The following is a 16083-nucleotide window of genomic DNA, read 5'->3' as shown; positions in this document are numbered from 1 at the left end:
TCAGCTCGCTCTTCAGTCGGGCAGAGCTTAAAAATATTGGAAAAACCTCGTGAGAGCTTAAAAATATTGGAAAAACCTCGTGGTGCTCGAAAAGTAAGCACTGTTTGATCGTTCTGAAGATGATATCAACCAATAAAACATTGTTTTCTTTGACCCAGAAAGACACACATAATGGTTAACAAAATTATTGTTATAGCCTTAAAAAAAAAAACACATAGACAATAATTTTAAAAATCGTTATCATAACCTAAAAAATAGCTCATAAACAATTATTTTTTATAAATTATTGTCTTTAATTTTAAAAAAAATATTCAAAGATAATGATTTTTGTTAAAATCATTTTCTTTTGAGTATTATTAAATAAGGATTTTCTGGTAGCGTGGGAACATCCCTTACAATTTTTTATTACAAACACAAATAAAAAAATAATGTAAGAGCATATAATAAAAAATAAAACTCATAGGATTTGATCTGATTCCTTGAGTACCTAATATTTCTCTTGGCACTTCCTCGGTTGAACAAGCCGAACTTCGAGAATCCTCTTCGAGAACAAAGAAGATGAGTAGTAGAAAATTGATATTTTGAGATATCCAGACCCTTTTATAGGCTTCATTCAGTCGGTCTAACCTAGGCAAACCTGATCCCCACAATCGAGTTCATCGTGATTTGGACTGAGCCACTTGATCTCTTCATTATCAAGTTTATCGGTTGATCGAAAACTTATTGGTGGACCAAAAAATTTTCGATCTATTGAACCAAGCCACATCACCAACTCGGGTTTGGATCCACACCTAGTCAACCGAACCCATTTGATTGACCGGCTAATTCTTTGGTTGATCGGATCAACTGTCCAATTTACCAGACCATTTAGGATCTAATTCGACCCAATCAAGTCCGGTTCACTCTGAACTTGATCCAGTTGCGTCCGATTGTGTTCGTCTACTCTCTGTTATGCTTTTAGCTATAGGTTCTTGTAAGAGACACATACAAACACAAACAAACAAGTCTAATCCTATAAATCTACCTAACCTAATAGGCTTTCCTTTTGTTTGAAGTTCACTCCTCCAAGACTTTTATCTAGAGTTTACTCCCTTATGGTTTGCTCGTTGTCAATTATCCAGTCACCTTAACCTACTTAGACTTGTCACTTGCTAGGCATCCAATCATCCTTGATCTGCTTAGACTTTCCCTTGCTAAGCATCCAACCACCCTTGACCTGCTTGGATTTTTATTAGTATCCGATCAATCTTGACCTAACTAAACTTCATTTTACTAGTCATCCAGTCAACCTTGACCTGACTAGACCTCTCTTTACTAAACACTTGACCAACCTTGATCTAACTAGACTTCTTTGCTAGTCATCTAGTCAAACTTGACTAGACTAGAATTCTCACATAACTCACTTCCAAATATCTGGTCTTATTTGGATCAACCATTTATCAAACTTGACTAGACACAAGTATATTTTCAAACATCAAAATCTTAGAGGCTGATTGCACCAACAGAAAAGTCTGGACCAATTAAAGGTGACTAGATGTCTAGCTACAGGGAAGTCTTAGGAAAGTAGAAAGTCCTAGAGGAGTGACTAGAAGCAAGGGAAAAGTTCTAAATGAATGAACCTTAGGCAAAAGGGAAGTTGTGAAAGAGTAAGCTCCAAATAATTAAGAGTCTTGATAGTGTTGGTCCCTTTGGAGGCCGGCAAGAGGGGAGGGGTGAATTGCCCTACAAATTAAAACAAGAACCTTTCTCAAATTTCAACTATATAATGAACACTTGTAATAAATAAATAAAAGAGACTAAGTAAAGAAAAACAGACACCAGAGTTTTACTTGGTTTGCAATCAGGGGATTGCTAATCCAAGAAATGTAAGCGCACTATCTGATTCTCCTCTGGGCGGAGTAGCCTCTTACAGCGTTGAACGTACAAGAAGAAAAGTAAAGCACACAGAAGTTGATTACAAGTTCGTTGTTCTTGATTGATTGCTTTGCTTCTGGACCAAGGCTATAGTTATAGCCTTGGTCGGGGCGGAAGGGTTCCAGGATAAAACTTTATCCTTAAGATCGAGTTTGACTCGATCTGGTCAAAACTCATATTCCGGGCGCCCGGATGGTTCGAGCGGTCAGGCTTAGGTCCGGGCGCCCCGGACCCCAAAAGTCAACTCTGGTTGACTTTTTCCGTCCGGTCGCTCTGCTTCGGTTCAGTTCGTCTCGGTCCGGGTTTTCTGTTCCGGCTCCACTAGCTTGGGTGATCTTGGCCATCCGGAATAGAGCTCACCCGAACCCATGTTCCGGCCTTCTCCTCGAGCAGCCTTCCTTCCCGGTTTCTCGTCCCTCGAACGCCGCGCACGTTCTTCTTGTCCACCGGTGTACTCTTCCACGGTCACCTCATCCCTCGGACGCACCAAGCCCGTCGGCTTTCTCCCGTGCCGTCTTTCTCGCTAGCCGCGTCTTCCGCTCGACTTCCTGTGTTCCTAAGTTCCTGCACACTTAGACACAAGGGTTAAACAACGCAGGACCTAGCTTAACTTGTTTGATCACATCAAAACACCTCGGGGTTCCAACAATCTCCCCCTTTTTGATGTGAGCAACCCAAGTTAAGCTAGGGAAAAACAGATGCAATAAAAATAATTTATTTGCAATTAAGTCCAAAGATATTTCAAAAAAAATTTATATACCTCCCCCTAGACTTAACATTCTTCTCCCCCTTTGATCACATTAAAAATAGGGGTTCTTTAAACAAGTCCAAGGTAAAAAAAATTTAAGTGAATTTTAAAAATTTCTAGGGCAATTAAAAATTTAAGTGAATTTTTCATAGAAGATTTCGAAGGCTATTTTCAAAGGAAAATGTCTAAGACAATATTCATAGAAAAATTCCTTTAATTAATAAATATCTAAGTCAATTTTACAAGAAAATTTTAAGTCAATTTCCAAAAAAAATCTAAATTAATTGTTAGAGAATTTCTAAGTTAATAATTTTTAGAAAAAAAAAGAAAAAAAAATAAATTTTCAAAAATAAATTTTTTTTTAATCTAAATCAATTTTAAATATTTTCTTACACAAATTGAATTAGTTAAATTAAATTAATGCTTTTTCAGTTAGTCAATTAAACTTTTCATTTCGATACTTGGCTTCCAGGTCGTGGCGAGGCACTAGGCCTTCTTGGTTATTGGAACAACAACCACTTCCTTAGACAAAGCCTCATAATGAAATTAGTCGTTTAATTTCTTTGCTGAAAATGCTAAGTCTAATTTTAAATTAAACAAGTTTTTGGAACCCAGTAGAGGTTCCTACCTACAGGGTTAACCAAATATTTCCTAGGTACATAGATTTTTGATATATTTCTAATTTGACTTTGATGAAATCTATAATACCAATTTAAACCTCTATAATTTTTAAAAGTAGAAATATTTGAACTTTTATATTTTTTCAATCTTTCTATTTCTTCTTTTAGTTTTTCATTTTCAATTTTCAATTTATCAAAATCCTCTATAAGACATGATTTTGCCAAGATTCTCTTTGTTTCTAAAATTTCATTTTCTAATTTGGCATTTTTATTTTCTAATTTATACATTGATTTAGTCATAGCTTTGATACCAAAGTAAAGTTCATCAGGGGGTAAGAGGCATACCTCACTTACCATATCAGACTTGAAGCTTGAATCTCCCCTGCTTCGCTACTTCCATCCGAGGTCGCTCCCCCTTCATCGATGTTGGGTTCTGATGTACTTTGTCCTTCGTGGCTTGCCATCAGTGCAATCCCGGCATATTCTTGAGTTTCTGATTCGGATGAAGAAGTGTCGTCCCAAGTTGCTTTTAGGTTGTGTTTCTTGGGTGTCTTCATTTTGACCTTCTTGAGTTCTGGGCAGTCTTCCCTTAGATGTCCCTCCTTCTGACACTGGTAGCACCGTACCTTTCTTCTACCTTTTTGATTCTTGTTATTCTGCATTTTAAATTTATTAGATCTAAAAAACTTTTTAAAGTTTCTTACCATGTACGCTTCTTGATCGTCTTCGAGTCCCTCGGGTTCATCCTTATTTGTTGCGTTCAGCGCCATAGTCCAGGTTGTGTCCTTTGATATCTCTGCACATCTAGTTTCGTGTAATTCAAGGGTGAAAACAACTCTTCTAAAGTACTTACCTCCGGTCTTTTGAGATGTAGTAAGCATCGACGATTGATGTCCATTCCGAGTTCTTGAAACGCATTGAGCGCGTATAATGTTCGGTTTGTTATCTTTTCACCAAGATTTTCGAGACCAAGAACTAGTTCTTTTACCTTTGCATGTAGACCAGCTACTTTCTCTCCAGACGGATATTCATCGGTTTGTTGCGGAGGATGTCCCTTCTAGCGAGCTTTGCTTCGGACGTGCCTCGTGGAGTTCGAGAACTTCTCCCAAAGTTCTTTAGTAGATAAATAGTTTCCGATGCGGTTGACCTGTGATGTTCCGCACGGTTGTTTGCTACCGACTCATTCTGCTCCTTCTTTGTCCAATCGCTCTCTTCTTTTTCTTTTCCATCTTTATTTATTGGAGCTACAAAACCATATTTCATAATAAATCGAATTTCAAAATCTGTTTTTAGGAATACCTCCATACGACGCTTCCAGTCTACGAAGTTCCCCTCGAATCTTGTTGCTTCGATCGGCGGTTAGTCCTCCTGAAGCGCCTTGCTCTGATACCACTTGTTGGTCCCTTTGGAGGCCGGCAAGAGGGGAGGGGTGAATTGCCCTACAAATTAAAACTCGAACCTTTCTCGGATTTCAACTATATAATGAACACTTGTAATAAATAAATAAAAGAGACTAAGTAAAGAAAAACAGACACCAGAGTTTTACTTGGTTTGCAATCAGGGGATTGCTAATCCAAGGAATGTAAGCGCACTATCTGATTCTCCTCTGGGCGGAGTAGCCTCTTTACAACGTTGACAGCACAAATGAAAAGAAAAGAATTGAAAGCACAGAAGGAATTGATTACAAGTTCGTTGTTCTTGATTGTACGGACCAGATTTATAGCCTTGGTCGGGGCGCCCTGGGGGGATAAAACTTTATCCCCCAATGTTCAGATCGAGTTTGACTCGATCTGGTCAAAAACCATATTCCGGGCGCCCCGGATGGTTCCGGGCGCCCCGGAGGGGTCCGGGCGCCCCGGATGGTTCCAGGCGCCCCGGACCCAAAAAGTCAACCTTTCCGTCTGGTCGCTCTCTGCTTCGGTTCAGCTCGTCTCGGTCCGGGTCTTCTGTTCCGGCTCCACTAGCTTGGGTGATCTTGGCCATCCGGAATAGGGCTCACCCGAACCCATGTTCCCCTTCCTTCCCGGTTTCTCGTCCCTCGAACGCCGCGCACGTTCTTCTCGTCCACCGGTGTACTCTTCCGCGGTCACCTCGTCCCTCGGACGCACCAAGCCCGTCGGCTCTCTCCCGTGCCGTCCTTCTCGCTAGCCGCGTCTTCCGCTCGACTTCCTGTGTTCCTAAGTTCCTGCGCACTTAGACACAAGGGTTAAACAACGCAGGACCTAGCTTAACTTGTTTGATCACATCAAAACACCTCGGGGTTCCAACAGATAGGTCAGGTATACTAGATACCAAATAGGCCGAGTAGGTTAGATAAACTAAATACTAAGCATATTTATATGTTCTATAAAATTTTGGATTAACCTATAGGTGATCGAAAAGGTTTTCGGACGATCAAAGCTTACAATGATGGGAAGGAGGTTTTGAATGGGAACAACGATAAGATTTGAGTCAGGATAAGTCCGTATATGGTGGGATAAACTTCAGCTATAAGAGATCGAAGGTGGTCCATGCAGCCAGAAGGCCTAATCAACAGATATAGCAGAGATTTATCAGGATGAAGCTTGCCATGTAGGCTTTCAGGAGACCAAAAGTGGTTCCAAGTAGCCAGAGCGTAGATAAGCATGCATCCTATAACAAGAAAAAGATAATAGTTAAGTTAGGGGTGACTGGAGGAGCTTCTGGTCAATTGAAACATCTTATAAAAGATACTTCAAGTTAGCACTTCAAAACACACAACATTCATTACCACTCTCAAATCCTTCAAAGTTGATGTTTGTTTGATTCAAAAAAATTCTAGGATGAGTGTTACACACATTCAAGGCTTCTAGAAGCAATCAATTTAGTGCAACCTTTATTTATTATTTGTTCTTAGTTGTCATTTGTATTTGTGTATCATTGAAAAGATAGAGTCATAAGAGGTTTGTCCACCTTCGGAGGGTTTTCAAAAGATAAAAAGATAGTGAACTCATGGTGAGAAGCAGAATCTTGGAGTAGGAATTTTGGTATGAACCATGTAAATCTAGTGTATCATGCTTGTGAATGTTGTTGTTGTTGTTATTATTGTTCTTGTTGTCCTTGTTCCTATTCTTATGCTTGTTCTTATTTGTGCAATCATCCTCAAGTCAAGGTTGACTAGTTTGACTAAGCTCAGGCTAGCTCAAGCTTATGTTTCGATACTTGACAATGTGTGAGAGAAAAGTCAAGTAGGTTAATGGAGAATAGGATACTTGACTGGGAAAGTCCTAACTAAAGTTAGGAAATAAAAAGTCCTAACTAAAGGTTAGGTAATGGAAAGTCCTAATTGTTGGAGGTTAGGTAGATGAGAAGTCTATCGAGTGATTAGTCTTAACTGGAGGTTAGGTAAGGAAAAGTTCTAACTAAGGTTAGAAAAGGAAAATATCCAACTGGAGGTTAGGTAAGGAAAAGTTCTAACTAAGGTTAGAAAAGGAAAATATCCAACTGGAGGTTAGGAAATAGAAAGTCCTAACTAAGGTTGGGCAAGAGAAAGTCCTAAGTGAGAGCCAACAGGAAGTCTTAACTGGAGGTTAGGCAGGTGAGAAGTCTACCGAGTGACTAGTCCTAACTAAATGTTAGGCAAGGAAAAGTCCAATGGGAAAGTTGGCAAAGGAAAGTCAAAGTAAGTTAAGGAGGACTAGACACTTGGTGAAAAAGCCCTTGTAGGTCAAGGTTGATAGGATGATAGGCAATGAGAAGTTCCAACAAGTCATGATTGACTTTAGTGTTGGGCAAAGGAACCCTATGTAGGATCGATGTGCACATGGGAGGGGGGTGAATTATGTTTATTTAAAAAAGTTCTATTTTTGACTTTTTAAAGCGAGTGCACAGTGAAAAAATAAAACAACTAAGTAAGAAAGAGAAAATATGAGGATTTACTTGGTTCGGAGCCTTCAATGACTCCTGCTGCAAGATTCAGGTCCTTTGGACCTTTTTGACGGGTTATTCACTATCAAATTACTTATGTACAAAGAATAGGTTGGTAACAAGACTACCAACATTAGAATATAATATGCAAGAAGAAAGTGAGAGTAATGTAAATCAACAATTACACGTTACCCAAGTCTTGGCCCGTTTGAGCATGTAGCGACATCATGTTGTTCTTGTGTCGTCGAGGCTTGAGTGTGACAGAGTAGCATAGCAGAGCTTGAAGAGTATAAATGTTGTAGCGATTGATGATTTGAAGCTGCTAGTTGAAGCTCCTTTTATAGGTATTTCCGGGCGCCTGGACTGAGACCTATTTGATCCTACTTCCACACTGAGTTATCCACCTCCGGGTGCCTAGACCACCCCTAGGCACCTAGACTACTGACATGGCTACACCTCGACGAAGCACTATCTAGTTGCCTTTATCGACTCCTGGGTGCTTGGACCACCCTCGGGTGCTTAGATGTTGACATGTGCTGACCAATCAAAGTGGGTGCTTAGATGTTGACATGTGCTGACCAATCAAAGTGCGTCAACTTATCTAAACGAGTGACTAGGTTCAGGACTATCCAAGTGCCTGGAACTCCTTTTTCTAGCCCCTTCCAATTTTGATGTCATACACAACAGGGTTAGCAAAACAAGCATAATATGAAAAAATAAATATTTTGACAGTAACAGGACTGCCCGGTCTAACTTTGGATTTTATTGAAGCCCTAGGTCAGACCGATGCCTACTATCCCTCAACCAGGAACACGTCCTCACTGGATCTCTCCTCCAATTGCTTACCTGACCTTACCTACCAAACGTTTGGTCCTCCAGACTTATTTGGACTTTCTTTGGTCCTGCTTAGTGTCCAATCAACCTAATCAACTAAGACTTTCCTTCAACACCATGTTAACATAATAGATATAAAATATTAAAGTAAATCAATGTTAGCAACTTTCAAGATTCGTTGGTCTGATTGATCATGCATAGTCAATCAGAAATCATTCGATCACACATATTTGGAGTTTACTCCTTCAATATAACATGACATAAAATAGATGTCGGCACCGAAATCAATAGCAGCAGTAGGAGATGACAGCGACAACAGGAAACAAATTAGGTCAGAGGAGGAGAACCGCTCTGATACCATGTAGAAATTAAGAAAAGAAAAAAAACTAACTATAAAAACTATAAATAAATAAATATATAATCTAACAGGTTGAGTCTCACCCCGCCGTCACTGGATTGGAGTGGATCATGAGAAGAAACTCATCGCACTGGATGTAGAAACCCTTCGCTGGTAGAAGACAGCAAGATGAGGTCATCACCTTCACAAGATACGTCGGAGATGTCGCCATCCATCGCTAGAATGGAGAGAGTCACGGAAGAGGGGAAGGGGGTGTCGGGGTGATGATGCTTTCGATGCACACAGTAACAGATGATTGGATTGTGACACTGCGTGAAGAATAAAGGGAAGGATTATTTCTCTTTCAATCTGATCCTTCCTTATCTGTAAGGGAGATGGATGAAAAATCTGGTCCTTTGATCTAGCTAATGAAGACATGAGTGGTCTAGATCAAGTGACCTTCTTCCTTGGATCTAATGATCCATGTTAGTTCAAATCTAGATCAATGGCAAGATGTTAGATTTGAATGAAGAATCGGATCTCTCTAGATCTAGATCAACGATTCATATCGATTCTTATTGATCTCCTCCATTTGACCTCCAAATCAAACCAAATTCTATCTAATTCTACTCTAATCCATGGCTCTTTAGATTTCTCACAAAACCACATTAAAAACATCATATTTAATTCCATAAATATAGAATATTTATAATTAAATCTAAAATAAATTCCTACTCGTAAAACATGATATAGACACTAAATTTATCATACGAGAAGATAAAAATGTCAAGAATAAGAACCATAATAATAGATAAAAAAAATACTAGTTATCAACTCCCCCATACTTATTTTTCCTCATTTCGAGTAAGTAAACAAACAATAGAGATAACTATAGATGCATTCCCTTAGTAATTCTCAATCATGTTTAGAAAATTGGAAAAGAAAGTTACCTAGGATTATAATTAAATCTCAAAAACTCAAGCATTCATGGATTCAATTCATACACTAATTAACTAACATGATAATTTCAATTTATAATGACTAAATTGAGAATGATAACAAAATAAATTTTATAAGGTAAGTGATTGTGACTCACCTCTCATATTCATGCAATAGTGGAGTTTACTCAAACTACAAATGATTTATGCATAACCATATACTTATTTTTCTTTTAATCTTCACCACTATCACATACATAAGAACACATGATAAAATAATGAAGACTTATTTGTAATGTAAGAGAAACATAAATCAAATCAAATGATAGTGTGTAAGAAAATAAATAAGAAAGATGAAACAAAGTAATGATAGGAGACATGTACATAATAGAATGCTACATAGATGAGTACAAGAAACTAATGTCCAAAAGATATCTCATCCAAACATTCAAACTTGCTCTTCAGAACTCAATAAATATGTAAACAACCTCTACTATAGATTTTCACAATAAAAATCCACTCATGGTATATAATAAAATCTAAATATTACTACACTAAAGATTGTCATTTCCAAAAATTCTACACCAAATGAGCATAAAATAGCACAACATGTTAAAAACCTTTTTTTTTCTTTTAATTTTTTTTCTTTCTTATGTTTCTGTTTGTTGTTTTTTTCTTTTTCATTTTTTTCAATTCTGTTTCTATTTTTTTTTCTTTTCTTTCAATATGGTGCACATCTTTCCTATGTATCATCATCACTAGCTAAATTAAAATGATAGAGTATGGTTTATCTATAGTGATCAAGCATGATTCACCTATACTTCCTTTAAATTCTATTAAGATATTACTCTTCCCCACACATCAACTTTTGTCCATCTTGAGCAAAATACTCATCATGCAACATCCACAATATCCTCATCCAAAAGTGTAATAGAGGGAAGTAAATGGAAGAGAGAAAAGAATGAAATATCCCAAGATAAGGGAATTATTCAAACAACATGTGATAACACAAAGAATGAATAGAAGCAAATGAAATAGTCTTCATGAAAATCATGCAAACCAATGATAATATAGTCTTGAAAAAATTAAGCAAGTTCTATAGTAACATTTACCACAAGTTCATCACACATAAATGAGAATAATAGGCTTAGAAAATCCTCACTAGGTATACAAAAATTATCATACCAACATAGAATTCATCATCAAGTTGTAACCACATATAATCCAAGAATCCAATCATGACAATAAATCTCCAAACTCAACAATCAAATTTAGCTAGCTTTCATAATTTCTAAGATGCTAAAAAAATGCAAAGAAAATTTATTATGAAAATCGACAAGATAAACTAGAATTGAACTAGCAAGAAAAAGTAAACAAAGTAAAGAAATATATATAAGAAGAAAGAAAAAGAAAAAGTTAGATGGAATAGATTCCCTTGAATTTCTAGCAGGCGGAGTCAATTCAATTCTAGAAGCCAATCTGAAAGTAGGACGGTAAAAGGTGAAGTGAGGACTGCTCCCTCCGTCATCGTCTCCTCGAAAATTTTCTCTGATGGTCGAAGACGGTTTAGTTGGAGTATCTACTCCAGAAGCTTCATTATTGCATATAGGAATAGGGCTTTCTTCAATTGGTAGAATACATCCTGACATGATTGACTGCAAATAAAATGCCTATTGAAATCATGAGCACTAAAAAGAGAATGATGCATTTCCTCCATGCATGTCATGTGAGATGGACTAAAACCAATATCAATGTTAACAGAGCATGAATTAAGAGATATGTCATATCCACTAAAATCATACTTAATTACCTATATGAAATTTCCTAAAAATTCAAAAGAAATATTGTCCTTACTATACTGAAAAGTACCTGGAGGATCTAGAACAGTGAATGTGGTATTCTCTTGGACTAGTAAAGGATCTAGCTCTAGTAGTTGTACAATCGAAGGAAGTGATTCTTGGGTTGTCCCTACACTTCCATCGGCAATAAGTAGAACTACAGACTCAACTGGCATAGATCGTAGTGTAATCAAAGGAAGCGATTTTTAGGACTTTGTCTCCACAACACTAGTACCTACACTTCCATCCCTATCAACAACACCAACAACATCAAGAATATTTAAAATAACAATATCATCAATAAAAATATTATAATGATCAACTACAATATCACGATGTAAAAAACTAGAAGACTCATCTATAGTAGCTGAAACAAGGTTAAGAATATCACAAACTCTACAATCCATCTACTCGGGAATTGATACAGTATGTTAATCTAATAGCAATTGTAACTGTGTTAATGAATGTGTCTTTTCCTAGAACTATGTTTTGTGATGTTGCTAAAATTATTGCGACTACTTCCTAAAATCCTACTTAGGTTAATAGTACTGAAAATAAGGTTGATAATATTGAGGTCACTTAGAAATCCCTTGTTGTGTGTTTCCATTTCTGAATCCTAAATATGAATTATACCTGTCTTGTTGATAAATTTGATAGTACTAAGGATCAGGCTGATGATACTGGACCCTGGTCGAGAGTACATTAGTAAAAGAATGAACATTTTTGACAATTATTGGTCTAGTCCCAAACTGCTAATTTACAACCATAATCTCAATAAGTTCTCTAGCCTGAGCATGTCTTGTTAACAAAAGTCCTTCCACTGGTTGTAACAACCATACTCCTGTCCATAGGAAGCAATCCCTCATAGAAGTACATAATCTGTAGTTGATCGCTAATATGGTAATGAGAGCAACTAGCAACAAGTCATTTAAATCTCTCCCAATATTCTTGTAACGGTTCTCTTATGAATTGTTGAACTCCATAAATACTCCTTTGTATAGCTATGAATACAGATGTAGGAAAGAACCTCACCAGAAATAATTTCTTCATCTTAAACCAGTTGGGAATAAAATCAGGTGGGAGACAGTACAACCAATCTTTTGCTGAATCCGCTAGTCAGAATGGAAATGCTTGAAGGCTAACATCTTCATCTGATATGCCATGGGGTTTTAATGTAGAACACACCATATCCAATTCTTGTAGATGTATATTGGGATCCTTACCAGAAAGTCCATAAGCACTTCAATAATAAATGTATGATTTGCCATAACTCAAAGTCTGCATCCAAGTCAGAGTATCTGATGCAGAAGGACGTATTTGACAAATCTGGTGTCGAAAGCTCTCCGAGAGTCTTTTCAGTGTTGTCCTCCATATTGCTTAATAAATCTGAGATCTTAATCACATATTGAAACACTGAAACCATTAATGATATACAAGAGATTTCTTAGTTTTACCTGATATACTAACATAAACAAGATCAAAAGACACAGGAAATATATAAAATAGCACACATGCATACAAACGATGAATAAAGCAACCCTAACAACATTTTTGAATTTTGACAACCACCAAAGAAATAGAAATAAGAGAGAATAAAATTGAAAAAAAAAATTGAAATGAAAATATTGAAAAATAGAGAAGGTGGTATAAATGATGAAGTGTGACCAAAATAGGTCTTTAATTTATTCATGGTGTAGCTGGGAGTATTACTCCCATCACCCCTTTCCTTCCTCCTATAATGTTCAAAAGCAAAAGGGAGATTCTAACAATTACAATGAAAGAAAAATAAAATAACAAAATAGAAAAGCAAAAATAAGATTAAGATAAAACTTATGTACAGTATAAAAACAATCGAACATCACTACTTCCCCAACAACAATACCAAAATTTGATAGCATGCGTCTATCACTCGATTAGATCAAATTAATAATTTCTAATTAACCAAATCCCTTGACTTACACTAAGGTAGTATAGTAGATGACCAAATCGTCTCTCTCGTAGAACTAATGGCAGGACATTTGTTTTTAGATAAAATCGAACCAACGTGTTTTGTTTTGGGGGTTGTTCCCTAAACCTAATACAATAAATGAAATCCTATCTAGCCAACAATGATGAACCTATAGCGCAGTGTCACTCTATGCTACAAGCACCATCTTCTACAGAATAAACTTACATAAATGAAACTAATTAACAATCCTATCTAACTATGAAAGATTACTTGCACCACATTATCACATTACAACATAAGCACATCTATCAATAGGCAAAATATGAACACAAATGAACTAAATAATTTAATAGCAATAAATAAAACCTAATTATGCATAACCAATCAACATGCACCACATTGTCACCCTATGATACAAGATCAACAATCAAGCATAAGTGAAACTAAATAACGTGAGAAACTAAACAATCCAAAATGCATAAGAACATAACCATAGAATAAAATATGAAAGCAAACTAAGTTAACCAAACCACTCTTCTACGATCAACTCTAATTCGACTATCCTCAACCATCACATGAAGGACCTGGATTTGGAACCAAGAGCCAGCGAACAGCTTTCAGAAATCAATCCTGAACTTGCCCTATCATATCTTTTTCTGAACTTTACTAACTCAATTCTCATGAAATTTCAAATCAGATCATTTCCCTTTACCTCAATGAAGGAAGTACAAATCTATTTCAGAAATCCATTTTATTCTGGATCTCAATTCAATATTAAATAAGTGCAAAATAATTGAATACTTATGTAAAAAATTCCTCAAATTGACTTGTCATTTCCATTAAGGATATAATTGACACCTCTAAGTTGGATATTATCCTTTTCCCGCAAGAGATTGTGAGGAAAAAGTGTTTCCAAATTTAAGCCATCAAATATTTCATATGTGACAGCAACACATGCGACTGACCTCTGATAATAAACCATCCTGAATTGAACAACTTTGATGGATAGCAAGAACCAATACACAATTATAACATCAAGGGCACTAACTCAAGATTCCAGCACAACAGTGAAGAAAAAGAACCAGCAACCAGCCGGAGAAGAAGAATGGAGATGAACAGAGGAAATTGTCGGCTGAAATTGAGAAGAAAGTATTTATTGCTCTACTAGAATTGTGATGAGCTTGAGCTGGCTTCTGCATGAAAAGAGATCGGATTCCTTCCCTCGAGGAGTCCCCTACTTTTCGCAATCACATCGCTAGGAGGTCTCCTCTGAGGAAGGGACGGGAATGGGAGATGAAACCTTGCCGAAGAAGATGATGACCCAACAATTAGTAGAGAAGAAGAAGAGCACCGACGCCGCTTGTAGTAGAGAAGAAGAAGAGCACCGACGCCACTTGCCTCTCTAGGATGCTCTACGTTCGATACCACATCTGCAGTTGGACACCGATTTGGGAGAGAAGGGAAGGAACCACCAGAGCAGAACCACTCTGGTGAGAACCCTAGGTCAAATCTCACCCCGCCGTTGCTGGATTGGAGTGGATCGCGAGAAGAAACTCGCCGCGCTGGATGTATAACCCTTCGCTGGTAGAAGACACCAAGATAGGTCATCACCTTCCCAAGATCCGTCGAAGATGTCGTCGTCCATTGCTGGATTGGAGAGAGTCACAGAAGAGAGGAAATAATGCTTCTGACGCACACTGTAACAGAAGAAAGCCCAAGCCCGATTGCACTGTGTCGCCGTGTGAAGAATAAAGGGAAGGATTTTTCTCTCTCAATCCAGGCTCCCAATGTTTGTGAGGTTCATGATGAAAATCTGGTCATTTGATCTAATTAATAAAGAGATGAGTTATCTGTATCAAGTTGTCTTTTTATTTGGATCTAATAATCCATGTTAGTTCAGATATAGATCAGTGGCAAAATACTAGATCTGAATGAAGGATCAAGATCTCTCTTGATCTAGATCAACAATTCATATTGATTATGCTTGATCTTCTCTATTTGATCATCAAATCAAACTAATTTTGATCAACTCAAACTTAATCCATGACTCTTTGGATTTTCTATAAAATTACATTAAAAACATGAGATTTAATTTTACAATTGTAGAAAATTTATAATTAAATCTAAAATGAATTTCTACAAATAAAACATGATATAAACACCAAATTTATCATACGAAAAGATAAAAATACTAAGAATAAGAGTCACAATAATAACTAAAAATGTTAGTTATCATTCACTAATTGATTGGTATGATTCACCAATCGATTGAATAGGCAAAAAAGATCCATTTATGTAGGTTTTGAATGATCTATATGATGTGACAATCGATTAGAGGTAAGGATAATAATTTGGGAGACGTTTTCTAGTGTGAGAGAAACCTTAAAAAGGAGGTTTCTTAATGTTTTTCAAAAGCCAATTTTTGAAAAGTTTAAAGGGAAGTGCTGCTTTATTTCCAACCAATCAAGAGGTATTTTCAAACAATAAGATAGCAAGCTGTGTAATATTTCATTATTGAAAAGTCATTTTCAATTTCCTTTGTATTTACTTTTGCTCTTCTTGTTGTATTCTTGTGCTTAAGTTTGTATGAGACTTTTTTGCTCAAGGTCATCTCAACAATTTTTAAGGCCTTAGGCAAAAAAAAAATATATTTAAGACCTTAATATTTTTTTTAAAAAAATAAATATTTTTTTTTTATAAAATAAACTTTTATATTAAATATTATTAGAGATATTTAATTTTATTAGTAAAATTTAAAAGAATAGTTTCATACATTGTAGAAGATTATTTTCGCAATTGGATATGAGAGTGTTTAGTTCTTTCCTAGGAATCGGAATGAGAATAAGAATCATAGTATTATGGAATAAGAATGAGTATGAGTATAAGTATCACTCTTAAAAATAATATTTGGTTAGTTAAATATTTTCTATCAGAATGAATCTAAATTTCTTTGTTTACCCTTAGAGAAAAATAAGAGAGAAAAATGAGGTGTGAGAGAAAGTTGAATATGAAAGAAAAATA

The 16083-nt window shown here is 36.4% G+C and overlaps 1 long non-coding RNA gene across 3 annotated transcripts; it reads right to left on the bottom strand.

The window, feature by feature from the left end:
- Positions 1-10568: 10568 nt before the first annotated feature.
- Positions 10569-14874, bottom strand: LOC121970026. Of its 3 annotated transcripts, XR_006108819.1 has the most exons (4): positions 12338-14874; positions 12147-12265; positions 11146-11363; positions 10569-10931 (listed from the first exon to the last, which is right to left on the bottom strand). It is a non-coding gene; the product is annotated as an uncharacterized LOC121970026 (long non-coding RNA). The 3 variants fall into 3 exon arrangements; XR_006108818.1 differs by having other exon boundaries at positions 12147-14874; XR_006108820.1 differs by having other exon boundaries at positions 10569-10918; positions 12147-14874.
- Positions 14875-16083: the final 1209 nt, after the last annotated feature.

Source organism: Zingiber officinale, chromosome 4A (genome assembly GCF_018446385.1).
Source record: "Zingiber officinale cultivar Zhangliang chromosome 4A, Zo_v1.1, whole genome shotgun sequence".
In the NCBI taxonomy this organism is placed as follows: domain Eukaryota; kingdom Viridiplantae; phylum Streptophyta; class Magnoliopsida; order Zingiberales; family Zingiberaceae; genus Zingiber; species Zingiber officinale.
The sequence above is the reverse complement of the archived record's forward strand: the minus strand, read 5'-3'. Positions and strand labels throughout refer to the sequence as shown.